The 26,625-nt window shown below is 43.3% G+C and overlaps 1 protein-coding gene and 1 long non-coding RNA gene across 4 annotated transcripts in view; one reads left to right on the top strand and one right to left on the bottom strand.

Moving 5' to 3' along the window:
* Nucleotides 1–26,625, top strand: part of Hmga2 (high mobility group AT-hook 2) — a 114,646-nt gene that overhangs the window by 16,701 nt on the left and 71,320 nt on the right. The window lies entirely within an intron of this gene.
* LOC102549309 (uncharacterized) lies at nt 568–13,907 on the bottom strand. 3 transcript variants are annotated; one of them, XR_015624715.1, is made up of 5 exons: nt 13,748–13,907; nt 12,968–13,170; nt 2,804–3,056; nt 1,716–1,835; nt 568–915 (listed from the first exon to the last, which is right to left on the bottom strand). It is a non-coding gene; the product is annotated as an uncharacterized LOC102549309 (long non-coding RNA). The 3 variants fall into 3 exon arrangements; XR_015624713.1 differs by lacking the exon at nt 13,748–13,907 and having other exon boundaries at nt 683–915; nt 12,968–13,446; XR_015624714.1 differs by lacking the exons at nt 2,804–3,056; nt 13,748–13,907 and having other exon boundaries at nt 677–915; nt 12,968–13,402.

Here is a 26,625-nt window from a genome sequence, read left to right as displayed (position 1 = left end):
CAACAGTTGCATTCACTGATATCCTTGAATTGGAGATACAATTTTAAACTGTCTGGATTTACTAGGCTAGATTATTCCCCTTATTCTTGTAGGTTTCGTCTTAAAGTGTTTTTGTTTTTGTTTTTTTTTCTTAAAAAAAAAGTCCTATAATTTGTTTTAAAAAACAAGTTTATTTAAACAATATGCTTGACTCAAAGGGAGTTCAAGGATCCATTCTTTTTTCCAGTGTAGTTTACCCCTACTCAAGGCAGGGTGACCTGCATGTAACATCTATATAGAGAACAGTTACAAATTGCCTTTGGTTTCACCATGATAGGTGAAAAACATTAAAATTCTCCAAGTGAACAAGATAGACAGGTAATTTCATGAGGTTTTGTTTTGTTTTTTGACTCAATAAACAGCTCACTGGATTATTAAGATATAGAAGCATGATGGGTATGTCACCAATAGAGAAAGGGAAAATTTTCACAGAACCCAGTGACTCCCCCCAGACCATCTCCAACTAATGGCGACCAGGAAAGAACATTTGCCATTTAATGAAAGAAAGAAAGAGAAAGAACAACAACATGTTTGTGCACATGCTTATTACATTGTGTGTAATTAAGGGATGGGGAGGAGGAAATGAGAGAGAAAAGTACACTGTGGTAGTCAGGATGGGGTGGAGCCAAGATGGGGATATCTTTCTTCTTTTTTTCTTTAATAAAGATTTATTTTATGTATGTGAATACATTGTAGCTGTCTTCAGACACACCAGAAGAGGGCATCGGATCTCATTACAGATGGTCGTGAGCCATCATGTGGTTGCTGGGAATTGAACTCAGGACCTCTGGAAGAGCAGTCAGTGCTCCTGTCAACAACACAATTCTGGAGTCAAGCAGCAGCTTCCCTTTTTCAGTAGACACCCCCAGTCTGTCCCTGGAACACATCAATTGTATTTTCAGTCTCCATTTCTGACCGTGTTGTGTGTGTGTGTGTGTGTGTGTGTGTGTGTGTGTGTGTGTGTGTGTGACTGTCATCTATTAACCTTGACCCACATCTACCTCACTGACAGACAGGGCTGTTCACAACAGGCTTTCATTAGTTTAATGAAAACCTGTTTCCTTCTTGAACTGCACCACAGAATGCTCACCCCCCTTATGTGACCGTTATTCTCAGTCTTGACTCTTTCCTTGGGTTTTTTACCAATCGTGGCAAACATTGGAGCCTCCTCAGCTGCTGCTTCATAAATTTGGTCTCAGATACGTACCCTGTCTTATTAATCTTGCAGATACATATAACCTGCCTGGAAAAGAGCCTTTCATGTAACTGGGATCAGTAGTTGGGTATTTAATCAAGAGTTAGTTCACCAAAAATGTGTAAATCTGAAAAGCGCCTGGTCTCAGCCCTGCCCCTTAGAAAGGTGAGGGACTGATGGGTCCAGTGATCCCGTGAGCATCTGAACTAGAGATGGCTAGGAGGACCGCTACTGTCCATTGCTTCCTTTGGTCTATTCTCTCGATGGTTTGATTGGATTTCAAATCTATTATTTCCATAGGAGTTTTCTGAATTTTCAGTCTGTCTGCAAGTAAGAGGCCAGACATAAAAAGATAGGAGAGGGTTGGGGATTTAGCTCAGTGGTAGAGCGCTTGCCTAGGAAGCGCAAGGTCCTGGGTTCGGTCCCCAGCTCCAAAAAAAAGAACCCCCCCCCAAAAAAAATAGGAGAGAACGGAACCTACCTTCCCATCCCAGCCAAGGGCTAACGTACAGGATTTGGGTTCAAGTTTTGATCCATCACTCATCTTGAACAAATTATGTGTTCATTCCATTTCCTCTGGAAAAGGTAGGCTTCTCAGAATCTGTGTGAGTGTTATGTGAGAAAACGTGTGTGAGGGCTCAATACAACTCCCAAGGCTTGGTAAACATCAGAGATCATACTTCACACCATTGTTATGCTTGCCGCTTAATGCCAACTACGGCCTGTGCTTCAGTGATCCACAGTGCTAGTAGTTAAGCATGAGGCACAGTGAATCTCTTCTGTGTATCCTGTTTCCAACATGTCTCTGTTGTACGTCATCAAATTTGAGGCTTGCTCACCAGTGATATTCAAGCAAGATCATGTGTCTATTCACACGAGGGAAAATGTTTACATCGCTGCTCAAAGCCTTTCTCTTTGAGGTAGAAGTTGGATGTTGTGCCTTGATTTAATTTGAAGAGTACTGTCTATGCTGTGTACTTCAATGTGTACTTGGAGAAACTTGACAGCTCTGGGTCTCAGAACCTCTGCAGCCTCCCCTTAGTCCACCCTCTTACCTGCCACATTCAGGTAGCACCTGTATTTTTCCATTTTGCTTTACAGTGGCGCTCATTACGGACCTGGTCCACGGGCAGAAAATATTTAGGAAACATCTGAGAGTGTGGGACTCAGGCTCAGGGGAACAAGGAAATAGTAAAGATGTTCTCTTCACTCGTGAAGCATACCATCTACTAGGGCTTCTGGGAGAAGAGGAAGCAAGGGCCAGACATGAGGCATAAGAGGGTGAGGACTATCAGTGCCTTTACCTGGTTTGCTTTTAGAACATTTTCAAGAAAGAAAAATACACCTTAATAGAAACTAATACTTTTTTTTCCAAAAGGAAAAAAATGATTCTGGAGATCATGAATTGCCCCAAGGACCAGGTGCTGACTTTAGAGGGTCACTAGAATGTCACTAACAGTCCCAGCTGCTTCCTTGACCACTGATAGTCTTTCTTTGACAGTGGGGTGTATGCAGGATGTTAAGTTAAAAATATACATTTCCACTTTACCTCCTTCCAGAGGCACTTACTTTTATTAAAAAGAGCTTGCGGCACACAGGAAAATTATGTCACTTCGTTTGTTAGTCACATACTTGAAGAGTCTAGATTGGCAAGATGGGAGATTTTTGTCTTTCCTGCTTTGTAGCCATCTCGAGACGTAAGAGATGATTTGAGGACCTTGCAGGAGATGCTCACTCAGAGTAAATTCGGATCTCATCAGACCAATTGAAACCGTTTTCTTTCAAGGACTCTAAGCATCCAGGGGCTGAAGAACCTGGAAATCTACTTGAAAGAAAGGCATTAGGTCTCTGTTTCTATTTCTTTACTTTCTAGATGTATGTTTTCTTTAAAAAAAAAAAGTGTACCCATTGTAACTAAACTTGCCTTGTTTACAATGAATATAACTTCAGTGTCTAGGAAGAGTTATCCAGTAATGCAGAGTGCAGACAATTTTAAAGTTATATGGGGGAGAGGGGTCAGAGGGAAAGAATCAACTTTGATATTAACATTTAAAAAAAAAGTCAGCTAAATGGAATTTGTAAAAACAAGATCATTTATTTTTCCTTAAAAAATTCCAATAATAACATGCTTTTATAAACTAGCAGATCTTCCATACCAATCAGCTGTTGCACAAGAATATTCCACGTGTTACCAGTAGATAGATTTGCACATTTACTGCCACTCTACTTAAAATAGCAAGAGGATGGAAGGGACTAAATGTCCATCAACGAATGAGCAGATCATGAAAATGTACTGTGGTTACATGATGGAATATTATTCACTCATGAAGAAAAATGAAATCATGGAGTTTGCAGGAATATAGTCGGACTTGTAACCCAGGAAGAAAACCACATGTTCTCCCTCATCTGTAGATCCTAGCCTGTAATGTAGACATGCGTATGTGAACAGGCGAGCGCATGGGTATAGTCTGAAGTTTAGAACAAAGAGCAAGCAAGCTATTAGGTGATGAAGATAGAGGGGATGTGGTCTAGAGAGCATCTGAGTCATGAGGGAGTATCCAGAGCTAATATTTTAATATCGTTTCAACTCTGTCATCGTTTTCCTTTTTTTTTTTTTTTTTTTTTGTGGTGGAGAAGTAGAAAAAAATGTAGTTGATAATAAGGCATGAAACCGCAGGGAAGCTCATGGCCTCAGAATGTCCATTACCATATGGATGCTCTCTGAGATGGACAGAGTTTGAAGCAGGGCAAGTGTCTGAGTGGTGCCCTTAATCTAGTTGTGCCATGCTTTATTTCTGACTTCAGTACAATAAAGTGATTTTTTAAAACACACACACACACACACACACAGAGAGAGAGAGAGAGAGAGAGAGAGAGAGAGAGAGAGAGAGAGAGAGCGAGCTGTGCCATCAGTAAAGCAAATATATTTCTCTATGTACTTAGTAATTACAGTAGGAAGGTGTCATGGTGTCATGGCTGGGCATGGTGGCACAACTTTAATCCCAACACCTGGGAAGCAAGGGCAGGTGGTGCTCCATGGAATTTCAGGCTAGCCTGAGCTACATAGTGAGATGCTATCTCAATAGCCTGAGCTACATAGTAAGATGCCATCTCAAAGAAAAAGAAGTGTCATGTTGATTCTAATTATATACTATGATGATAGCTTTCATTGTCTTGTCCAGATCCCTGTATGACACACACACACACACACACACACACACACACACACACACACACACACACGATTCCAACATTTCATAGCATTAATTCAACCCTCCCTTTTATACTCCAATGTGAAAAAGGACCTCTGCACTCTGTGGTCTAAATTCCTTTGGGCAAGTTGCTTCGTTTATTCATGCATTTTCTCATACTGAGGGACCCTAAAGAAACATCGTCTATGTGTAATGAGTGCCTCGAGTTGGTGGCTGTAAGACCCAAAATCCCCTATTGTCACAGCCGGTTCCATCAGCCAGGGGCTGAGGATGGAGTCTTCAGGCTCCTCCTTTGCTGTGTCCTTCCTCTTTGGCCATTTTGCTATTAGCACTTTGACCAGATGGAAGCAAGGAAAGGGACGAACGCTGGTAAACAGACTGGCGAGAAGAAGCCTGGAAACTGTGTCCAACAGAAGGTCTTTGGATTATCGGAGTGTACTTTCCCGAACACTGTTTGCAGGAAGAGCTGAACGCAGCCATGAGACTGAAGGCTGTTCCTCGCCCAGCATCTCTCCATTCTCATAAGAAATATGATCCTACAACTTAGGAAGCTTCATTTTAGGACTCTCTGGAACACAAGTATCTGTGAAATCTCTTTAACTCTCATTAGTAACCTCAGGCTGTACTTGATCTAAGGCTTCTTTTTTTTTCAACCTAAGGAAAAGACTTTGCAGTCCAGGTCCTTTATTTCCTTTGTGTCCATTAGGCCATGAGTCCGTATGGACTGGGCTCCAGCAGCTCAGGCTCCTCTCCGTTAGTCCTCACAAAGTGGGCTTCTCTGGGTGGCGCAGGCTGGCGCTTCAGCTGAACCCAGGTGCCCTTCTCTTTGGCTTCCTTTTTCTTCTGATTGTTCTCCTTCACCCACTTCAGGAAGCTGTCTCTGCTCTTCAGTGCTTGATGTGCTCAGTCCGCACATTGATCCTCTTGGCCAGAATCTTGCCTTTAACTTGCTTGTTTACAATGATGCCCATGGCATCTGGGTGACACTGTAGACTCTTCCGGTTTTGCCCTGGTAACACTTATGGGGCATTCCTTTTTGAACAGTGCCCATTCCCTTGATGTCTACCTTCTTGTAGATCACCCTTCTTGTAGATTCACATGTATGTGGCCAAAGGAATGACTCCATGTTTCCTAAAAGGTCTAGAGAACATATACTGAGTACCTCTCCTCTTTCCTTTAGTGTGCGTCATTGTGGCGAGTTACTGGAAGATGGCTGCCCCGGCGGAAAGCAATCTAAGGCTTTTTGTCCCTATTTAAACTCAAAGAATTGTACCAAATCTGTTACTACATTAGATTCAGGTTGTGGAATCTCGGCTCTTTAAATTCAGACAGCGTGGATGAGATTGCCTATGATGTTGAAAGGGTCTTACCTGGTTGTTAAAATGTTACAAAGCTCTCAATGCCCTAAGCTTATAATAATTTTTGGTTTTGTTTCTTTTTGTTTTTGAGACAGGGTTTCTCTGTATAGCATTGGCTGTCTTGGAAACTACTCTGTAGACCAGGCTGGCCTTGAACTTAGAGATCCACCTGTCTCTGCCTTCCAAGTGCTGAGATTAAAGGTGTGTACCACCACCACCCAACACGTGTAATAAATTTCATGGAAGGAAATGTCATGAAGACCGTGTTAACCAGGTGACTAAAAGAGGTCCACGTGACTATGTGTATTACGGTTTCAGGACCTTTGCCCAGAAAATGGAGCTTGAATGTAGCTGTGGCTCACACTGAGGTAGCAACTTCCTAAGCATGTCTTTGTTCCCTTGTTTGTGCTTACCTCTTGCTTGGATGTACCATTTAATCCCCAGGGCTCCAACTCAGAGACTCTGGGATTGTGTGACTTTTTTTGTTTTTTGTTTTTTGTTTTATTGATCGAACATTTTGCTAATGTCTTCTAAGGGTACTATGGGTCAAACCTGTGCCAAGTCTTGGGGAGGTAAGGGCCAGCAAAGTAGATGGGACCTGGCTTAGCCTGGGGAATCTGCAAAGGAAACCCATCATTTGAATGGACTATTCTTAATACGTAATTTATGAATGGGTGCTGTAGTGGCCATTCATACGGAGTTCTTCCCGACACTACAGCAGGTGTTCAGAGTTAACCCAGGCTTGGAAATTTGGGCATCCATAGTCCGTTACACATTCTATGGAGAAGAGAAATGAGAAAGGCCTTGATAATTCTATGTAGATATCACTTCCATACAGGTTGGTCTCGGCGTTTCTGAACAGCGATGGCAGCTGTGGGCCATTTCTGTTTCTGAAGATATATTTTAAATTACCAGGTCTTAGGGAAGCTTCCCCGCATCCTTGGGAATTTCTGAATACCCTCTGTATTTAAAAATGAGCTCTTAGCAGGTCAGAGGCATATGTACTGACCTCTGACCCTTGGCACTGGAGACAGGAGAGAACTGATCAGAGTCATTAGTAGCTTAGGCTGCCTGGCTTCAGTAGCCACTTCTTCAAGGCAAGTCACTCATTGTCACCAGTCAGCAGGTCCATGTGTGTAAGACAAAGCTTCCTCATGGGGCTGTTGTGAGGAATCCTGTGAGAAGACATTAGCAGCCTTGTTCAGCAAGCATGCATACGTTCATTATGGTTCTTGATACTCCATGTCAGGCCAATAGCAATGTCTAATTAATATTTAGTGACTAGAACGCAGTTGTTCATTAGTGTAGATAAGCTATATTACAAAGCAAGCTCTTTGAATGTTTTTTTTTCTCGTAGCGAGCGTAGTTTGACATTCATTTTTTAGCTTTATTTTTTCTCTTTAATCCAATTACGTTTGTAAAGAAACTGTATAAGGTTTATGCTCACACAGCCTGCAGTTGTGAAAACATGGCCTCCGAATAGCTTCAAGTGCTCGCTCATGCCTCGCCACTTAGTAAACTGGTGGCAGGTCTGTTTCACAGGCCCCCAGAGGATTGTGCCTCATGTCGCTTCTGCCTCCACCTCTTCACTCTGGAAATGGCAGTCTGACTTCTAAAATAGGTTTGAGCTCAGTCCCTGGAAAGGACTTTTTGACCCAGTTTTGGATCAACTCCCAAAAGAAGAGCTCACAATTGGTTTAAACTTCACAAAATAGTTTTCTAAGGCGGCTCCTCGTGTTGTAGACAGAACTCATTCTTACGACCTATTTGCGTTCTTTTCCCTTGGGGTTAGAATTTACTACTAGCATGACATTAAAGAAAAGGGGAGAAATCGGTCAATAATGCTTTTGATCTTCCATGGGGATCTTGTAGAGTTTACATCGACGTAGAGAGGCAGTGGGTGTGCTTTCAGTGTTTCATGGGGAGGTAGTCGAATCCAGAAAGCATTTTTCTCTAACACTCTTCAAGTGCTACCTGTGTATGTATGTGTGTTTGTGTATGTGTGTATATTGTAGGTGTGTATTTGTTTGTGTTTGTGTGTGTGTATATATATATGTGTGTATGTATATGTATGTGCATAAGTATATGTATGTGTATGTGTGTATATATACATATGTATGTGCATATGTATATGTGTATATATATATATATGTATATGCATAAGTGTGTATATGTATATGTGTGTATACATAAGTATGTATATGTGTATATGTGTGTATATAAGTGTCTATATGTGTATATGTGTGTATTCATAAGCGTGTGTGTATGTGTGTATATGTATATGTGTGTATACATAAGTATGTATATGTGTATATGTGTTTATTCATAGGCGTGTGTATATGTGTATACATTTATGAACCTTTCTTCTTCTGGATGTAGAAATTGTGCCCAGTTCTTCCTTCCAGCCTGATGTTCCCAGAACATTTATAAGACTCAGACTCAAAATATATTTATAAATACCTTGGCCATAGAGCCTGGCTCTGCTCTGACTAGATCATAACTAAAGTAAGTCATTAACTTTAATCTACGTTTTGCCACATGGCCAGTTGCCTGTGACCAGGTACCATGAGTCCATCTCCTCACACCTTCCCTGGGGGGAATCTCTTAAATATTTACGACAACATTTGGGATATGAAATGGTTGATAGCTGTGTAGTTTTATCCTATTCCCCAAGAGATGCCCAGGAGGGTATTGCTTGTGTCATTATGATTAAAAGCCATGGGTATGCATCGAGTCACTTTCCCCTTTTCCATAACATCCCAGACAGTTTTAAGTCTTGTTTTTCTAATCTGCCGGTCCACAGGTCTTAGGTAAGCTGGGTGGAACACTGTGCTTGAAGTGAAAATTTGATCTGTCTGGCTTCTGACCTAATGAGTTTCTAGGTTTGTGGTTTGGCTTTTAATTCTGCCTGTTTACTTCTTTTTAAAAAGATTTGTTTATGTACCTGAGCACTCTGTCTGCATGTGAGCCTGAATGACAGAAGACAGCATCAGACAGCATCAGCTCCCATTACAGATGGTTGTGAGCCACCATGTGGGTACTGGGAATTGAACTCAGGACCTCTGGAAGAGCAGACAGTGTTCTTAACCACTGAGCTATCCCTCCAGTCCAGCCTGCTCATGTCACACCTGGGGATAAAAATTGTTCCTTCTGTGTCTTCCTGAGATCAGAATAAGGTAAGAAGAAGATTTATAACTCTTGGAGCACATAGAATCTTAAAGAGATGGCAGTAAGTCAAAAACGCTATCACACAACCAGAGAACAAACTTGGTCTTGTCACACATGTAAGTTTTAACACTTTACTCAACATCTGCAACCTCACCCTCGTCTCCCACAGAAGGTGTTTGTTTCATGTGCATGGCTCTTTGGCCTGTACACACTTTTGATTCCCACTTGTGAGCCTGATTCCTGCAGAGGCCAGAGAGGGAATCAGATCCGTGGAGCTGGAGTCATTGAGTCACCGTGTGTGTGTGTGTGTGTGTGTGTGTGTGTGTGTGTGTGTGTGTGGTGCTAGTTATCAAACCCAGGTCTTCTGCAAGAACAGTGTGTGTGTGTGTGTGTGTGTGTGTGTGTGTGTGTGTGGTGCTAGTTATCAAACCCAGGTCTTCTGCAAGAACAGCCAGTGCCCCTGTGTGTTGAGCCACCTCTCCAGTCCCCCCACTGAAGTTATGAGGCATTAACTTAGTTCATTTCCATCTGCTTTTGTTGTTGGAAGGTTAAAGTTCCAGCACCGACGGTGTCACTGGTGTGTGGAGCTGGGTAATGTTTAGAAAGAGTCAAATGATGTTAGTGGGAATGAGAGAGATGGGCGGTGAATGTGCAAAGGAAGGCTTGGGGAATTTTGCCACCTGAAATAGTAGCTGTCGCATTCTAATAGAACGTGTGGACAAAGCACACATGACAGGTTGTTTGGTATAAAAGTGACCAGACAGTTGCAGGGACTCCAGACAAAGGGTGTAGCCATGTCTATGGAGATACACTCTTTACGTGTTAGGAAAGAAGAAGGTTGATGAGCTGAGTCGACCTGTGGTAAAGTTGAATCCTTGAGCTGAACCACCCAGACTAACACTGGGGAGAAACGGAAGTGTGGTAAACATCGCAGTGCTTCAGAATATTTTCATACGCTATTGTTTCTATAGCTTAAATCTATCCATGGTACAGCCAGGGCACACAAAACAAGTGTCCCTTCCTCTATGTAATTTTTTGGTTCTTTTGCTCAACTTAGTTTTGTTTCGCACTAACTGCGACCCTGAACATACACACATTTGGGCATTCTAAATACCACAATAGAATTTGGTCCGGTGCTCCTACAGTTTCTTAGCATGCTCCTGCATCCCGGAGAACCAGCTATCATGGGGCAGCTGATCTTGAGAGAGTCTCAGGGGGCTGCTTCCCTGAGGCATTTCCTTCATGGTTGCCTATGACCTTAGTCATTGAATCATTGAATTGTTTCTGGCCTCCCAAGTCAGTGACTGAGAGCAGGCAGGGTGGTAGGGTGATGTTATGTCTGGGGCCTGAGCCTGAATCCTCACCACACACGGGGCCCACCCTTCCTGGTCTGGAAAGCTCAATGCACAGTGCTTGGCGTACAGTGAACACTCAATAAATTGACTTGTTTTTCTGTCTCTTTTGGGATCCGAAGTAGAAACACTCAAATCTGAGAATGCCACCCCCCCAGAACTCTAGGTCCCCTAACTGGAATTCCCCAAGAAGGATGGGTAAACGTGTATGAATGGAGTTCCAGTTAGCCAACCCGGGAAAGGTCATGGCTCTGGCTTTATGACTGGGCTGACTGGACTCAACGATCTTAAGATTTCTGTCAGAATGGATGAGTTTTAACTTAATGCAGCATCTCTAAGCGCTTGGCATTTGGGAAAGCATTTTATAAAAAAAAAATAGCTGATTGGGTGTCACTTCTGACATCTGTGTTTTGCCTATGTTATTTGTGTTTTATCCACCCCTACACACACAAACAAGCTCGCACGCACGCACACACCCACACACGCACCAGTAGAAGTGTCTTCTACGTTTCTCCAGCTTCCTAGAAGAGGAAAACATTGAATTGGAAGAGAATCTTTTGATAGTCTTACTTGTGTATATTTATTAAATTAAAGTGGCTTTCTTGCCCTTCTTTCTTCCTCCCCTGTTACTCCAAACTCCAGCTGGATTATTTTTGTCTTCCTGGAGACTCACATGTAGTTTTAAGAAATGCCTGTTTTATTCTGTCTAGCTCCTTCACACTGGTGCCTTTTTCTCTCTTCTAATTTTTTCTGCAGCTCTGGGGATCGGCCCAAAGCCTCTACTACTGAACGATGCTCTGGCCTGTATAAACCATAGTTAACCCTGTCCACCTCAACTAGGATGCTGCTGTTAACCAGAGTCCTATCACACTCCTGGCCCCAGTTTTGTATGTAATTATTTGTGTGTGTCTGTGCAGAGATGACGTTGTGGACCACTTTTTATCACACATTTAGGTTCAGAAATATATCGTCAGCAGTATTGTCTTTTAAGATAGTTGCTTGAGAAGTTTTAACTTAGCCCATGACAAAAGACACGGAAATATGCCATGTCTTTTCAATATACTAGGACAGGGCCTAGCTGTAGGAGGATTGGCAGAGGGGCCGGTGTTTCCTTCCTGTGGCTGTATGGGTGATTCTTCAGATTCCCTTCTTATGAATAGCTGGCTAGCCCAAGCAGAATCATAGGTGGGCTTGGCACACGGTTTCTAACTTGCCTGGAGTAAGCCGTCCTTTACTGCATTAAGAGTTCTGCCAATTTGAGAGGCCGAGAAAGGAAACTGGCACGGGAGTGCAGCACACACCTGCTTTTCCTGAGGCCACATGCACCATACCTCGTTGAGTACCTGTTTGTCTTTTGGGATATGTTAAAATACGTCATCAAAGTTGTGCACTTATGGATATACCCTCCTCAGAAATAAAAGCTGTGGGTGTAGCTCCGTGGTTCAACATGTGCAGAGCATGCTCAAAGCCTTAGTTTTGATTGGCAACCCTCAAATCTAAATAAATATAGATAAGTACATAAATAAAAATTAGACCAGAAGTTACTTGTTTTACATAGATTTGTATATGTCCACACAAGCAGATAGTCGCTGGGCAAACTGCCCTGTTAATTGTACTTTGATCATCTATCCCGGTCTCTAGTATGGAGTGCAGTCAAACCTCATCACCTTGACACTGTTAGGAAGCCCTACACGAGATAGTGCAATCACAGCAGTGGGTCTCCCAACTAAAAATAATAAATATGTAAATGAATAATGAAGAAAGAAAAATGCCAGGCATCGTTCTTAACGTAAACACACTTGTGCATGTGTCTTTCTTATGTGCATATGTACACATAGACACACACACAAGTGCACACACACACACGCACACATGCACACACGTACACAGATGCATGCATGCATGCACATACGCACACACATACACATGAAGCAAAGCCTTAGCAAAACCTGGTGAAGGCCTGTCTCTGGCTAAGAATCTCCACTCTGAGAAAAACTGAGTTCATAAATAGTCCAAAGTCCTGACATTACCATTTTAGAATGGAAAGGCCTGCTGTATTCTACTGGTCATGTCTGGGATCTCAGTAGTTAGAGGACAGTGATTTATACTTAGGTATAATGACCAATGAGCCAGCTCTACAAGTGATCATTGTGTGGGCCCTTTAGAGAATATGTCGATACCTAGAGAATACATATCCAGTGCCCTGTTAGAACCCGAGTCCCTACTCCATGGTATTCTACAAGAGTGATTTTTCCCCCTTTTCTTTCGGCTAATACTATTCCTACTGACACTTTAAAAGAAAATATTTCTTAATTATAAGTGATGTTCTAATTTATTATATATGCAGATTTAGAATTTATAGTTATGTATATTATGCATACTAATTTATTATATATATCTTTTATTTAAGTAAGATGAGCACACATACACACGTGTATGTGTGTGTGTGTGTGTGTTTATCTTACTTAAATAAAATCTCACTTTTAGATTAGCCAGAGACATTTTCAGAGAATCTTTGAATTGTAGGGAAAACAAAGAAACCAACAGCACAGAAGCAAAGCCAGCATTTTAAAGGACAACATTTATGAGAGAGTACCAGAGCAGGGTACTGTTATTTCCATAGCAGGCTTCTTTCCTTCTTACCTGGTTCACATTAATGTGTGCAGCCTGCTGGTGTGGACGCGGCTGGCGGCAGATGAAGACGCAGCTGTGTTCCTGTGTCCTGTCACTGAGGTCCCTGCAGTGCCAAAACTGGAACCACGAAAGCATTAAAATGTTGCTTTGATTGGTGCTCAGCCTCCCCAGATATGAGCCTGGATTTAGTCTGTAGCTTATGGAGTTCCAGCCTCTCGTGTTCCGCAGGTGATAAAGCCAAAGCAGAGAGCAATTAAGTGTCCAGCTCCAGGACGCAAGCCCCATTACCACGACAGGAACCAGGTTTCCTGACTGCCAATCCCTTGCTTTTCTCTTTAACGAATGGCTTCATCTTATTGGCCTGACTTTCTGACTTTCCTTCGTTTTCCATTTGTAATGTTGGCCCTGATCCCCCTCTTTCCCCCAACCCCCACCCGCACCCCAGGGTCCTGTATTAGGTTTTCTGAGGGTTGATGTAACAAAGGATCGAGTGCAACAAAGTATCGCATGCCTGGGTGCCTTCGCACAATAGAAACTTACTCTCTCTCTCAGTACTGGGAAGCAGAAATTGTACATCTAGGTGTTTACAGGGTCACACTGCTCTCCAGAAGCCAGTAATGCATGATCTCTCTCCTCTGTCTCCGCACATGCCTCTTTCTGTACCCACCCCGCCGTGTGTGTGTGTATGTGTGTGTGTGTGTTAGTCTGTGTGTCTGTCTCTGTTTCTTTCTCCTTTTTGAGACAAGATCTTCAACCAGGCTAGCTTTGGATTTGCAGTGATCCTCTTACCGAGTCTCCCAAGTGCTAGGATTACAGGTGTGAGGCAGGATACTCTAGAAGCTTCTATGTGAGAATCATTTCCGTGCCTTTTCTTTAGTGTCCTGATCACTCATGGTTATTAATGTCTCTTGGATTTTAAAACTCACCACTCTGGAAGGTTTTGTCATGTACTATGTACTTTGTTGCCAATGGAGGTCCTTATGTTATGTGTTCTAGAACTCTCTCTCTCTCTCTCTCTCTCTCTCTCTCTCTCTCTCTCTCCCTCTCTCTCTTCCTCCCTCCCTCCCTTCCCTCCCTCCCTCCCCCCCCCTTAAAGGATACCTGGCCATATTTGAGCATAACCCATCCAAATAACCCTATCTTAACTTGACTATGAATACAAAGACCTCATTTCCAAATAAGGCTTCACCCCTGTAGATGCAACGTGAGTTAGAACTTCAGCAAATCTTTTTAGGGATGCAGTGTAACCTGGAGCAGGCCTCGGCTTCAAGCTCATTTGAGAATAAGGCAGGCATTTGTAACCCATGAGGAAAACGAACATGGGGTTTCATTAAATCCAAAGCATCATGGCCAACATTTGTAGTTTGTTATAAGAACACGCCGGAAAGATTTATAGGCTGTTTGGGGTGTGATTTTTGGATTAACTCCTTCCTTTGAACTGTTTGTTGGGCCCAGTGTTTTAAAAGTGGGGAATGAATAGATCCGAAAGCATCTAATTTTCATTTTCAATGAAGCTTGAAAGCTTGTGAATTTTTAAGAAGACATCTAAATAAGATAGCACAGGACACCAAGAGTGTGCCTATGGTTTCCAACTTTCTCCTCCCTTGTTTGCTTGTGCTAAGCCTCTAGTTAAGACAAAAAGCAGGACTTCAGGTCATCGTGCTTGTGGCGGTTGTTTGCTTGCTTCTGTAGTCAGACAGTCTAGAACAGAATATTTGCCTGAAATATTTAATGGTGAATGCCTATGAATCTTACTAAACATATCCCCCATTCTCAAACGTATTCCTTCCCTTAAACTTCGCTGGTTGTATACAATTCTTTTTTATTATAACCATTCTCTCTAACATGACATAATCGGTTTAGGAAGAGGTGTATATAAAACCTTAATTTGTATCTTTTAAAAATATTTTAAGTAATTGGAGTAAATTGTCTTGTCTTTTTTTTCTTTACTAACTTTTATATATGTGATTCCAATCTGCCTTTAAATTAATGTAGTTTAGCTTCAGCCTTACCCTTCCCATAAGGCTGTTCCCCATTTCCTATAATCTTACAGACCTAGGAGAACAATATTTTCCCTTTTGTCATTTTGATAATTATGTGTGCTGTGCTCAGTGGTGGCCTATTAACTCACATGAATACCTCAGGCTTGCAAAATAGCCTCAGATTTCCATACACTGGAACTGTGAGAAATTTCTGTAATGGGGCTTTAGCAACAGTGATGGAGGTGCAGGCATTTCCTGGGATTAATGACCAGCTGGGAAGAACCAGTGGCCCTTGGCTCTGCCTCCCAGCCAGCCATTAATTCCAAGGAAATGTCTTTTGCTGAGGTCGTTACTGCTATTATAAGCTTAAAATGGAAAAACATAACAGACATATGAGTTATTTTTATGGTTTGATGCCGGTTCCAATCGTATGTACCAATTCAAGAGGCTGAGTGTGCATACGTATGAGGTAGGTTGAGTCGTTTGACTCATCCCCCGGTAATCTGTGTGTTTGATGGCTGATTTTATGGTTCTCAACCATTCTTTCCCATAAAGAGAAAGAAAGAAATGAGAGAGTGGGGGGGGGGGAGGAAGAAAGGAAGGAAGGAGGGAAGGAAGGAAGGAAGGAAGAAAGGAAGGAAGGCAGGAAGCAGTTTGGCTTGGTAATCCTACCTTGGTCTGAGGTTTGAAAGTGCAAAGTATTTATATTTGTTTCTCTTATCTTCTGCAAGTAACTCTCTCTCTCTCTCTCTCTCTCTCTCTGTGTGTGTGTGTGTGTGTGTGTGTGGTGATTAGTTTTCTTCTAGAATAAAATCCTCTAAGAATGGGGGAGGGGCAACTCCCACCCCAATAAGGACATTGCTGGGTCTCTTCGGTCTCTCTGTGATATTTAACAGACACCCTTATGCTTTTGCTTTTATGCATTGAATCCACGAGAGAGTAACATACAGCCTAATAACTCAGCATTCCAAGGCTTTAAAAAAGTATATTAACTATTGCAATAAGGGGGATCCTTTAATGCAAAGCTACCTGAAGGCCAGGCCAGAGTCAGAATGTTGTCCCTGTGCTCCCCTGTGGTTGTCCCAGTGCTCCCCTGTGGTTGTCCCCGTGCTCCCCTGTGGTTGTCCCCGTGCTCCCCTGTGGTTGTCCCCGTGCTCCCCTGTGGTTGTCCCCGTGCTCCCCTGTGGTTGTCCCTGTGTTCCCCTGTGGTTGTCCCTGTGCTCCCTTGTGGTCGTCTCTGTGCTCTTCTGTGTTGTCTCTGTGCTCCTCTGTTGTCCTTTTCAGAAACTGGCTCTCTGTGTCTACCCTAATTGACCGTCATGCTGTGTTATTTTAACCTAGATTATTAAAGGAGTCTCTAGGAATATTCACTAAGGTCATAAAAGGGAAGATCTTGACAGTCACAGATATATTGTCACCCTTGATCTTAGGAGGACATGTGGGTGGCATTGCCTAGGTAGGTGTGACGTTGGGGACCCATTTAAAATCTCTTTATTAGTCAAGGGCTCCACACTCATCAAGCATCCACCACAGGCTGGACTTCTTGGAAGACTTAAGACAAAATCACAGAACATGGGTTGCACTACAAGAGGCACAAGTGAAGCTAGGTGCTCAGCCCTGGCGTGCCCACTCCTCCTCTCTCCCCATCAGCCTCAGCCTCTACAATGGACACCATCAATAGCACCCACTTCTCCTAGGCAGAGGCAAGCCGTCTTACAGAAGGAGCAGGGATGTCCATCGAGCCCTTGCTTGCAATATTACCTGGTTTTGCTTACAGGGATCACTTTGGAGCATGATTTACATTTGATGCCATTTACCATAAGCTTCGTGTATGTGTGTGTGTGTGTGTGTGTGTGTGTGTGTGTGTGTGTGTGTGTGTGTGTGTGTAATATCTAGCTATTAAATAGTAGCTTCTTTGTACATATTTGTTGAATGGAGAAGAAAAAAAGCATGTGCTGGGCTACTCAAATCTCACAAAAAGACTTCTTAAAACCATGCAACTGAAAGTTTTAAAAGCGTTTTTCTGTAGCGTTATGTCATTAGTTACTCTATCCCAAAGGGTAGCTTCTGTTGCTAATCTCTTGGCCCCTGACACTTAGAGAAATGAATATAAGGCATGAGAACCACTGTTTTTAGTGAGATCGCAAAGTAGGAAGCAGCAGGTGTTGGAAACAAAATCTTTAAAGATGGGGAGACATAGGCTCTCTCGATTAGGCCTTGTTCAAGGTCATGGGCTTAGGGTGATGCTGTGGAAGGAGGAGCATGGAAACGTGGGTGCAGGCGCTTCTGTGCAATGGGAAGGAGATGTATTACTCCCAACAATTCCTTAGCCAGTGACTGAAGAGAGGAAGAGAGCAGTTACAGAAGAAAAAAAAATTTGCTGATCACCACAATGCACGAAAACCGAGTTGGGTGAATCAGATTCCTTGTGTTTTGTTCATTGCTCCCTGTATGCAGTTCACTGTGAAAACACGTTTCTTTTCCTTTTCAAGACACTTTATTTAGAGTCTTTTCATCTACGACCATCCATGTGTGTATCTGTCCACGTGATGTAAGCAGCTTATGTATGTGGGACCATTTTTAGTGTTTTTATTTTATTTTATGCGTACGGGTATTTTATCTGAGTACCATGCATGTGCCTGCTGGAAGAAGGTAGGTTGTCAAAGTCCCTGGAACTGGAGTTACATAGGGTTGTGAGCCAAGCGGTGGGTGCTGGGAATTGAACCTGGGTCCTCTGAAAGAAGAGCAGGTGCTCCTAACTCTTGAGCCATCTTTCTAGCCTGATATACGAAATTTTAAAAGAGTGAAGAAATGTGTGACTCTTTTCTGAATAAACTATATTTCGCATGCTAACACGCCAACCTATTTTGTAAAAAAGATCAGTTTATACACAAACTTTTTCCTAATTTTGTGGTACGACTTGGAGACGCATTGAGTAGATTTATCTGTTCTCAGAATCATGCAGCAAACATGGAGCTTATGCTGTAAAAGGAAAAAGGAAACATTTCTGAATTTACATTAGAATACTATTTTAAAATAGTCAGTATGGTGCGTATACAAAGGAAGCTAGCTATTAGAAGTCATTTGTATTCTAGAAGGTTAAACAAAACAAGGAAAATGTTTGGACTAAAAATAAGGTACAGATATTACACCTACTAGGTTTAAAAAACAATCTTGTAGAAAAATAATGGACATGAGGTATTAGGTGCAGAGGCAACGCTCACATACTCAACTACATACACATGGAGTCTAGGGGAGGGGCCAAGCTAAAGACTTTAAAACAGGACACAATGGCAGAATAGCCATAGCTGTGATTGTGGGTCGAGATCCCGAGAAAGAATGGAGGAGACAAGCGTAGACGGTGGAAAGGAAGGGGACGGTGAATGTAGAGGAGATAGAGAAGCTTGTGTTGTCTGGATGACCATCGTCTTCCCCAGCCACCTCACTGTCTACACCTCTGTCCCTCCATGCCCAGCTCATGACAGTGGCTTGGCTCTTACCGTCATTAGCGGTTGAGACGGTTCCCTACTGAGGTACATCATACGGGTTGGCCTCCTGGTAGAGCAGGCAAATGAGCCTCGAGAGGGTCCTGTGGGGGGGCTACATCATTAAGTCACACTGAGTGACGTCCCATTTGCCATATGGAAAAGATAAAGTTTTGTTGTGCAATTATCTTTATGGGACAGAGTGTTTCTGTTGGTTTACTAAAGCCATTAAGTCAAAACAGGGTACAAGTGTAAGGCCCGATCTCCCAAGTTGCCTGTACCTTCCTCCTCGTAGGATAAAATGAACATCTGTGAAGAGGACTAACATGTCTCCAGTGAGTTTAAACTAACTGCTTTGGCTTCAAGGATCATTAGATTTCAAAGATTAATATATATATTATTACATATATAATTATTAATACATATTATATACATCACTGAAACTTTCTTTGAATGGATCAGATGTTGAGAAAAGTCAGTTGTAATTTGGGATTCATTCAGACGAAGTGCTCTGCAAGATTTCACGTGAATAGGTAAAGGCCGTATACCCTGCCAGTCTCCTTGGAGGATTCTCTTGTCCAGACTACTACAGTTGAGACCCCCACAGTGTAGGGGCTTGTAAAACTTTTGTAAGCATTTTGAGGTGAGTTGGCCTGCCACAGAAATTAAACTTGGGTCTGATTTTAGCTAAGCCATTTTAGTGATCTAGCAGAAACGCTCACTTCTGCAAAGTGGATTGCAAAATAAAACCTTTACTTCTCTAGACGGGAAGCAGGTAGTGCAAATGCACCAGAGGAAAGAAATGGTTTCCCGCAGTATGGTTCTGCCATTTCAGAGCATTCCTAGAACACCGTATGTGTGCAGTAAACATTTATGACCATATGTAGGTCCAAGCAGCATGAGGGATTTTGTTCTAGTGGTGGCTGATGAGTACCCCAAATAGGAGTCCTTTAGATCTAAGGTATCCATGGTAACCAAAGAGGGTCCATTTCCATTGTGCTTACTCGTTTCCAACCTGCTAACCACACTTAGGCGCTGTGGGCTCCAGGACTCCTGATTCACGTAACGCTCTAGAGAGTAAGAAAGTGCTTTTTGGAGAAAGCAGACTTAAATAGGGGGTTTTGAGAGCTTTGCTAGGTGGTAACTCAGCAGCCAAGACAGTAATTTTTGGTCCAACTGTCAATTTAATTGAGCGGTGTTATGCAGATCAAATCACACAGGGAGAGGCAGAGTTATGATTATTAAGAAAACCAGAGTGGGCTTTTGTTTGCTCGGTTTGTTTTTGGTAGCTCTTTGGGGTCTTCTATTACCCACGCTGTTGTTTAGCAGTTTTATGAATAGCCCGCGACCGCTCTTTTCATTTGGCAAACTACACCAGCTTCACTCTTCAAGTTCCTGCTCTTTCTTAACACAAGGAAAGATTTAATACAGTAGGAAAAAAATGGTTTGAATCCAACTAGCTTCAATGTTGCAGTGTGACTATAATCCCCTTTCTCCAGGAGCACATTACGAATGCATTTTTGGGCTTCCACGCAGCCTATGTGCAGTATAACCATTTGGGTTAAATGGCAGTCATAGTAAATCGCTTCGTGAAGCGTGCCATCTACCTCTTAATATTGTTCGCTGGTGACTAGAAATATCTGGATACATTTTATGTACTTGAGCTCATTTACATATTAGCATATTCTTGATATTGTGAGAATGAACTTTTATGCTATGTATGTAAAAGTGCTGTAATAACTAAGTATACACACACACACACACACAAACACACACACGCGTGCGTGCGCTAAAAATCACCTGGGGACATGCCATGGATATGGTCAGGGTTGACGAAAAGGAAGCCTGATCCCTCGTATCCGTTCTCTCTGGGACATTCATGTACATTGGTGTGAGGTTTAAAGATGAAATAATTATTATCTTCCCCCTCTTCTCCTACCTCACATGCTTCAGCACACACTTTAGGCAGCGTTCTAAGTCGTCATTAGTGTAGTGGCCACGCTGCCTGTAGGTAGTGATAACCTGTTACACATAGACGACTCGGGTCTGAGATGTAAACCTATGTGCACCAACACTGGTTGGCCTCGTGGGCCTCGGGTGTCCCCAACTGGTGGGACACGAATGATCTCTGGGGAGAGTAGAGAAAGAAGAGGAAGAGGATGGTAGGAAAGGAATGAGTTCTGGTGGGTTCTTTGGTTTCTAAATTCTGTGGAACAAAAATAAAACAGTTTGCATAGGAAGGAAGCGCGAGACTCCTCAGCTGAGCTAGCCCACTAGTTCACGTCATGGTGGCTAAGCGCTGTGGTGACAAGATCAAGGGCCTGTCCTGCCAATTAGCTGATACTTCTGAATGTAGCCAAAGACACGGATCTGTTCTGTGATAAGCAGAGAGGTCAAACCCACTGTGGCTCCAAGCGGTTCTTTTCTCACGATTCATGCAGCCAAGAACACCTTTGCTTTTGGATAGACATATGAATTCCACCTGCCTGGTCAGGAAAGGAACTTTTAGGAACTTAATCTGTGAGGGAGAGAGCTGGGACATAGTTGGAGTGGCATCTGAGCAGGAGTCGTCAGCATTGGCGGACAAGACTTCCCTCAGCAAGTGTTTATAGCGGTAAAGTTGCAGAATTAACAACTGGACAAAGACATGAGGGACCGAGGATCCGGAAAGCCCATCCTCACGATGCTGACAAACCAGTTGGACCGTGCACACAAAGAACATGGCTGCCAAGTTCAAATAATATAAAGGGGGAGGACCTAAGCCTTGTGGGGACACAGAGTCGACATGAGAGCAATTAGTTGGCCAGTAAGGACGACTGGAGAAGTTTGGGTGGGGTTTTGAAGCAAATTAGAAGCGAATCAATGTATTTAAAGTTTCACCTTTAAGGCGAAGAGCCCCGAGAGAGCTATCATGCAGTTTCTCTGTCTCTTATGTCCCTTTTTGCCTGCTAGACTGCACATAGCAGAATTCAGCAAGAGTGATGTCAAGAGTACCATGTCGGTCTGTCTCTTTTGTTCCCTGATGTACTTCCCCCTTTGAGCCCTTTCACCTTCAGACGTTGCTCACAAAGGAAACTCTGCATCTGAGAAGGGACAGATACTCAGGCACCTCCTGTAGCTAGCCCCCACAGAGAAAGGGGGAGAAATCTCCTGAATGCTCCTCGAACTGCAATTGCGGAGTTCTCTGAGCCTGGAGCCCCCTTTTCTCACTGGAGCACCGATAAGTGCCGGGTCTTACAGTGTCCTGTTTCAGACTCCTTTGTTTTGCCTTCAGGTTTAAAAACGCCAATTTCATTTGTCCTTCAGAGTTCAGAGCATGTCAAAGAGTTCCTCTGAGTGGTAGGTGGTTTTACAGAGCACACGGAGAAAGAAAGCCGAGTCTCATCCGGGCCACTGTCCAGGGAAGACAGAGAGGGGTCGAGTTACCTCCAGTGGTGTCTGAACACGAAAAGGGAAAGAGCTCTGAGCTGATACATTACCCCCTCCGGGCCCAACGTGCCCTTTACCTCAGAGATGGAGAAAACACGAGATGTGGGTTTATTTTTCAAGATACTACATAGGCCATTGCTCCCTTCTCCAGGGTTCTTTTCCAGTTCAGGACATTTCAAAGGATGGTTACAGAACCAACGATGAGCTGTCAGGATAACCTGCACCATATCTATTTCTAACAAACACTGTCTCTGAAACCCCCACTAGATCTGACGAGAATGCTCATGTCAACATTAGTTAAGTTGTCAAGTTTGCTGAGTGTCATGATTTATTGGTTCTTAATTCAGTTCTGGTTTCAGTGTCGAGGAGAAAAGAAATCACCATTTTATCTAGGCTGACCTTGAACTTGTAATCACCAAGATTTTGGTTTCTGGAGCTGAGTGGCTACTGCACGTGGGTGTTGGTTATATTCTTTCCTTTTTTTTTAAATAAAGATTATATTTTCCTTTTAATATATGTTGAGTACACTGTAGCTGTCTTCAGACACACCAGAAGAGGGCATCAAATCTAATTACAGATGGTTATGAGCCACCATGTGGTTGCTGGGAATTGAACTCGGGACTTCTGGAAGAGCAGTCGGGGCTCTTAACCTCTGAGCCATCTCTCCAGCCCTGTTGGTTATATTCCTGCTAAAAGAATAGAACTGTGGCATTTTGAGATGGGAACTAAATTAAGAATTGTGCCAGTGACATGAGTTCCCTGGCACTGCAAGTTGACCGTGCATGTGTAGTCAGGTGAAGCTCATAGAATGCCGCTGTTACTCTTTGTACTGTGTGCTTTAAGAGAATGGAATTCCTAAACGGCCGAGCTTCCCTGGTCACCAGGGCAAACCTATTTATGAAATACTCAGCCTAAGGAACACTTGGTGAGACTGTAGCTAGGGGTAGTTTCCTCAGGACCCAACTCATGACTCAGTACCACGTAGGCTGTACTTGAATTCTGTTGTTTTTGTTTTTTGGAATGCACCCTAGGCCACACTAGTTTGCATGGACGTCATTCAAGAGCACAGTTCCATTTCCATCACCGTCTCTTTGCGCCTTCCCAAGTTGAAACTGGAAAGGGAAGATGGTAGGTCGAAGACTAACTCAGAAAGATGACAGTCATGACCAAGACACGGAAGAACTTTTATGACTGCATTTTCAGGGACCTTACTCAGGCACACATGGAAAGTTTACCTGCTAGCTGGATGGATTCTCAGTCTGATCTGATGTCATAGCTGAAGTTCACTCTTGCTGTTTGCTGAAGAAGAAGGTGTTGTCCATTGGATCAGTCCTCAGAGGTTATAGGAGAGCTCTTTCAACTGTCTGGCCTTTTTCCACAAGAAAGACCCAGAGGTTGCTGCTCTGGCTTCTACATTATAAAATCATGGTTGGGAGGTACAATTTCCATTTCATTCAGGCGTGTGCTATTCTGAGCATTGTTCCACAATGCTGGCAAAGTAAATAGGTCCTGTTTAATATTCTCAATCTATTGGTACTAATAGCAAGTGTCACAGTAGTCTAGAATGTTCCTTCAAGACATTTTATTCAGAGTTTTAGGAAAGAAGAAACAGAATGTCAGAAAATTTCAGTAACTTACATAGAAACACAAGCTAGACAGTCACCAAATTGACTCCTGGTCCTGGATGTATAACCCACATGTTTCATGATTTTCTGCGTCATATAGACAAGAAAACCCCAGGGAATCTTGTGTTTTAGCCCTTCTCACATTTAGCATCATTTATTATTAAAATTCTTTTTTTTTTATTAACTTGAGTATTTCTTATATACATTTCAAGTGTTATTCCCTTTCCCGGTTTCCGGGCAAACATCCCCCTCCCCCCTCCCCTTCCTTATGGGTGTTCCCCTCCCAACCCTCCCCCCATTGCTGCCCTCCCCCCATAGTCTAGTTCACTGGGGGTTCAGTCTTAGCAGGACCCAGGGCTTCCCCTTCCACTGGTGCTCTTACTAGGATATTCATTGCTACCTATGGGGTCAGAGTCCAGGGTCAGTCCATGTATAGTATTTAGGTAGTGGCTTAGTCCCCGGAAGCTCTGGTTGCTTGGCATTGTTGTACTTTTGGGGTCTCGAGCCCCTTCAAGCTCCAACTGATATTTAATAATCCTTTATTAAGCATATAATATGTACATGCAAGTCATTTTAAGTTGTGTGCAATTAAACCAAACATGGCTTTAAGCACAAGGATTTATATAGCTTAAGGGTAGGCGAGATAAAGCTATTTATTTTGAGCTCCAACTCTATTCCCGACATCATGGTGGGCTTTATTAACATCGTCTCACCTCCTTCTGTAAGCCGTGTGAGTGTCGCATGAGGTAGTTATTTAATTTATGTGCTGAGATGTGAACCATAAGCTGCAATCTAGGAGACTCTGATTCCAGCCATGTAAAACAAGGAAGGCCTTTTGCAAAGGATGTCTGTAGTTTTTCAGTTCAGGACTACGGAATGGAAGGGATTTTGATGGGTGGCTTGTGGAGGAATTTCCCGAAGAAGGCTTTCTATGTCACATCAGGGTAGCACTAGGTCAATGGTGGCAGAGACGTAGAGGGTGTGTTCAAACAAGAGCCCCGAGTGTGAACTGGAAAGGGTACATTAGGGCCATAGCCTAGGGGTGAACGTGGAAAGTGAGCTTGCAGTGTAGACAGTATCTGAGTCAGGAAGGCCAGCATCTCAAAGGACAGACGATTAAACACCTTAAGCAAGGGAATGACCAACCCAGTCTGAATTTGGCTTAGAAAAGTTGTAAACACAGCAGCAGGAATCATCAGCCACAATCTAGTGACCCGGGCGGTAGACTGTGGCTTATACCAGTTTTGCGCTTTAGAAATCAGTTTTTAAAACACGTGTTTCTGGGCTCAGCGGTGCACACCTGCAGCCCCAACTACTTCACAAGGTCTTGGGTAGGTGTATGGAAGTGAGAGCAAGACCCTGTGCTCCCCACCTTCAAAATGCACGTCTAGAATGCAGATGTTTGTGTTTGCGAACAATTGACAAAAAGAAAAACTAGCGCTTTACTGCATGAAAATGTCAATGAGTTTCTGTATTTGTTCTGGGCACAGCAACCTGTTTGTGGATGCATCGCTGGTGGCAGCTTCTTCGTCTGTGGTAACAGAGCTTAGGTAGGACCTGTCACGGAGACCATCTAGCTAACGAAACCCAAAATATTTATTATCTGACCACAGAACATGTTCACCAACACCTGCCTCAGTGTCTCTTCCCAGGCCTCTTAATCCATTTAAATGGATCCCTTCCTCTGGTGTGTGGATGGAAAATAAATTTAAGGTCATTAATAGAAGCAGGAGACATTTTTGGCTTTGCCTCCAGCTATTATTTCTTCCCTCTCTGGGGGATTCTGAGCGGTCCATGTCTAAATTCTCAAAGCCAAAAGGTAATGAAGTAGAGTTGTGTTTTCTCCATCTCCCCTCTCTCTCCTGAGGTGATTGGGAAAGTGTGGATTTCCCTGCGGGTGAGAGGGCACGTTCTTTTTTCTAGGCACTTTTAGTCTGCACTCTGGTGGCCAGCTCTGCGGAGCTAGGTCAGGCAGGCCGCTGGAGTCTGTGAAAAGCCACCCCGGAAAGCTCCAGAAACAAAGAAACAACCTTTGATTTCAACGACATTCTTAACTTCCCCGCTTGACCTATAATGACTGTGTCGGTATCACAGACTTGTAGCAGAATGCCAGAGCATTCCTGAGTTTTCAGGGTTCGGGTATAAAGGAGTCAGTGTGGACTCTTGTTTGTAGGTTCATAGCATGTGTCATGGTGGAGGAGCAAGAAGTAAGCTTACCTCTTTGTCTCTTCCGCTCCTGAGACTGTGATGGTGGCTTCTGCTCATCCTTCACAGACAGAACATAGTTTAAAATGAGGCTTCACGGGCACTCCACGCTGAAAAGGCCATAGCATTCCCCAGCCCTCTGTTAACGTCTGTTCTGAAATACCCATGTCACCGTTTCCCACCTTGGATCCCAGCACAAATGCTTAACTTCCTGTGTCCTTTCTTGCCACATATGGTCTTCTCACCCCAGCTACCGAGGGCCGGTTTCTCATCTCTACTCGGACCCTCTCTGGTTTTCCTTCCATGCATTCACTCTGAGCCAGCTCCCACCACATCTGATATTTCAGCTAATTGCATCTCAGTGCCCATGTTCTTAGCTTGTCCTCCCTCTTCCCTCAGACCACCCCTGACTCATCTCCTGTCTCCTGCACTCCCAGGTATGCCTTGATCCATAGGCTTCCAGCTTTGTCCTCCTCCCTCTCTGCTGCTGTAGGGTCTGTCATCACTGCTCCCTCAACCGTTGGTTTTCTGAGTTACTGCTTCACTTCATCTCCCCAAACCCGGTTCTAGCATGGCGGTCCTCTTTTCCAATCATATCTCTCCTTTCTTCTTCTCTGCCGAGGCAGCTGACACACCTGAAGCAGAGCCTGTCTCACGGCGTGCTGTGACTCTTCATGAAACTGCGTTTCCCTATCTTTGACTTTGGCATGCAGAGCCCAGGGTTTATTGTGAAAAGCATCTGCAGAATAAATGTATCTAAGTTATGGGGTCTGCGTCCACCTGATGGGGCCGTTGGATTCTGGTGCCAGTTATGTTAGGAATGAATGGCACTGTGGGAACATTACAGCAGAAACTACCCCCTTCCCCGACAGAAAAGCCTTGTTTCCTCTCAGCATCTTCTCTTTCCTTTTTGGCACTGAGTCAAGTTAATTATAGATGTC

Source organism: Rattus norvegicus, chromosome 7, assembly GCF_021556685.1.
Source record: "Rattus norvegicus strain SHRSP/BbbUtx chromosome 7, alternate assembly SHRSP_T2T, whole genome shotgun sequence".
Classification (NCBI taxonomy): Eukaryota; Metazoa; Chordata; class Mammalia; order Rodentia; family Muridae; genus Rattus; species Rattus norvegicus.
Note: the sequence above shows the minus strand (reverse complement) of the source record. Positions and strands in the feature narration are given on the sequence as shown.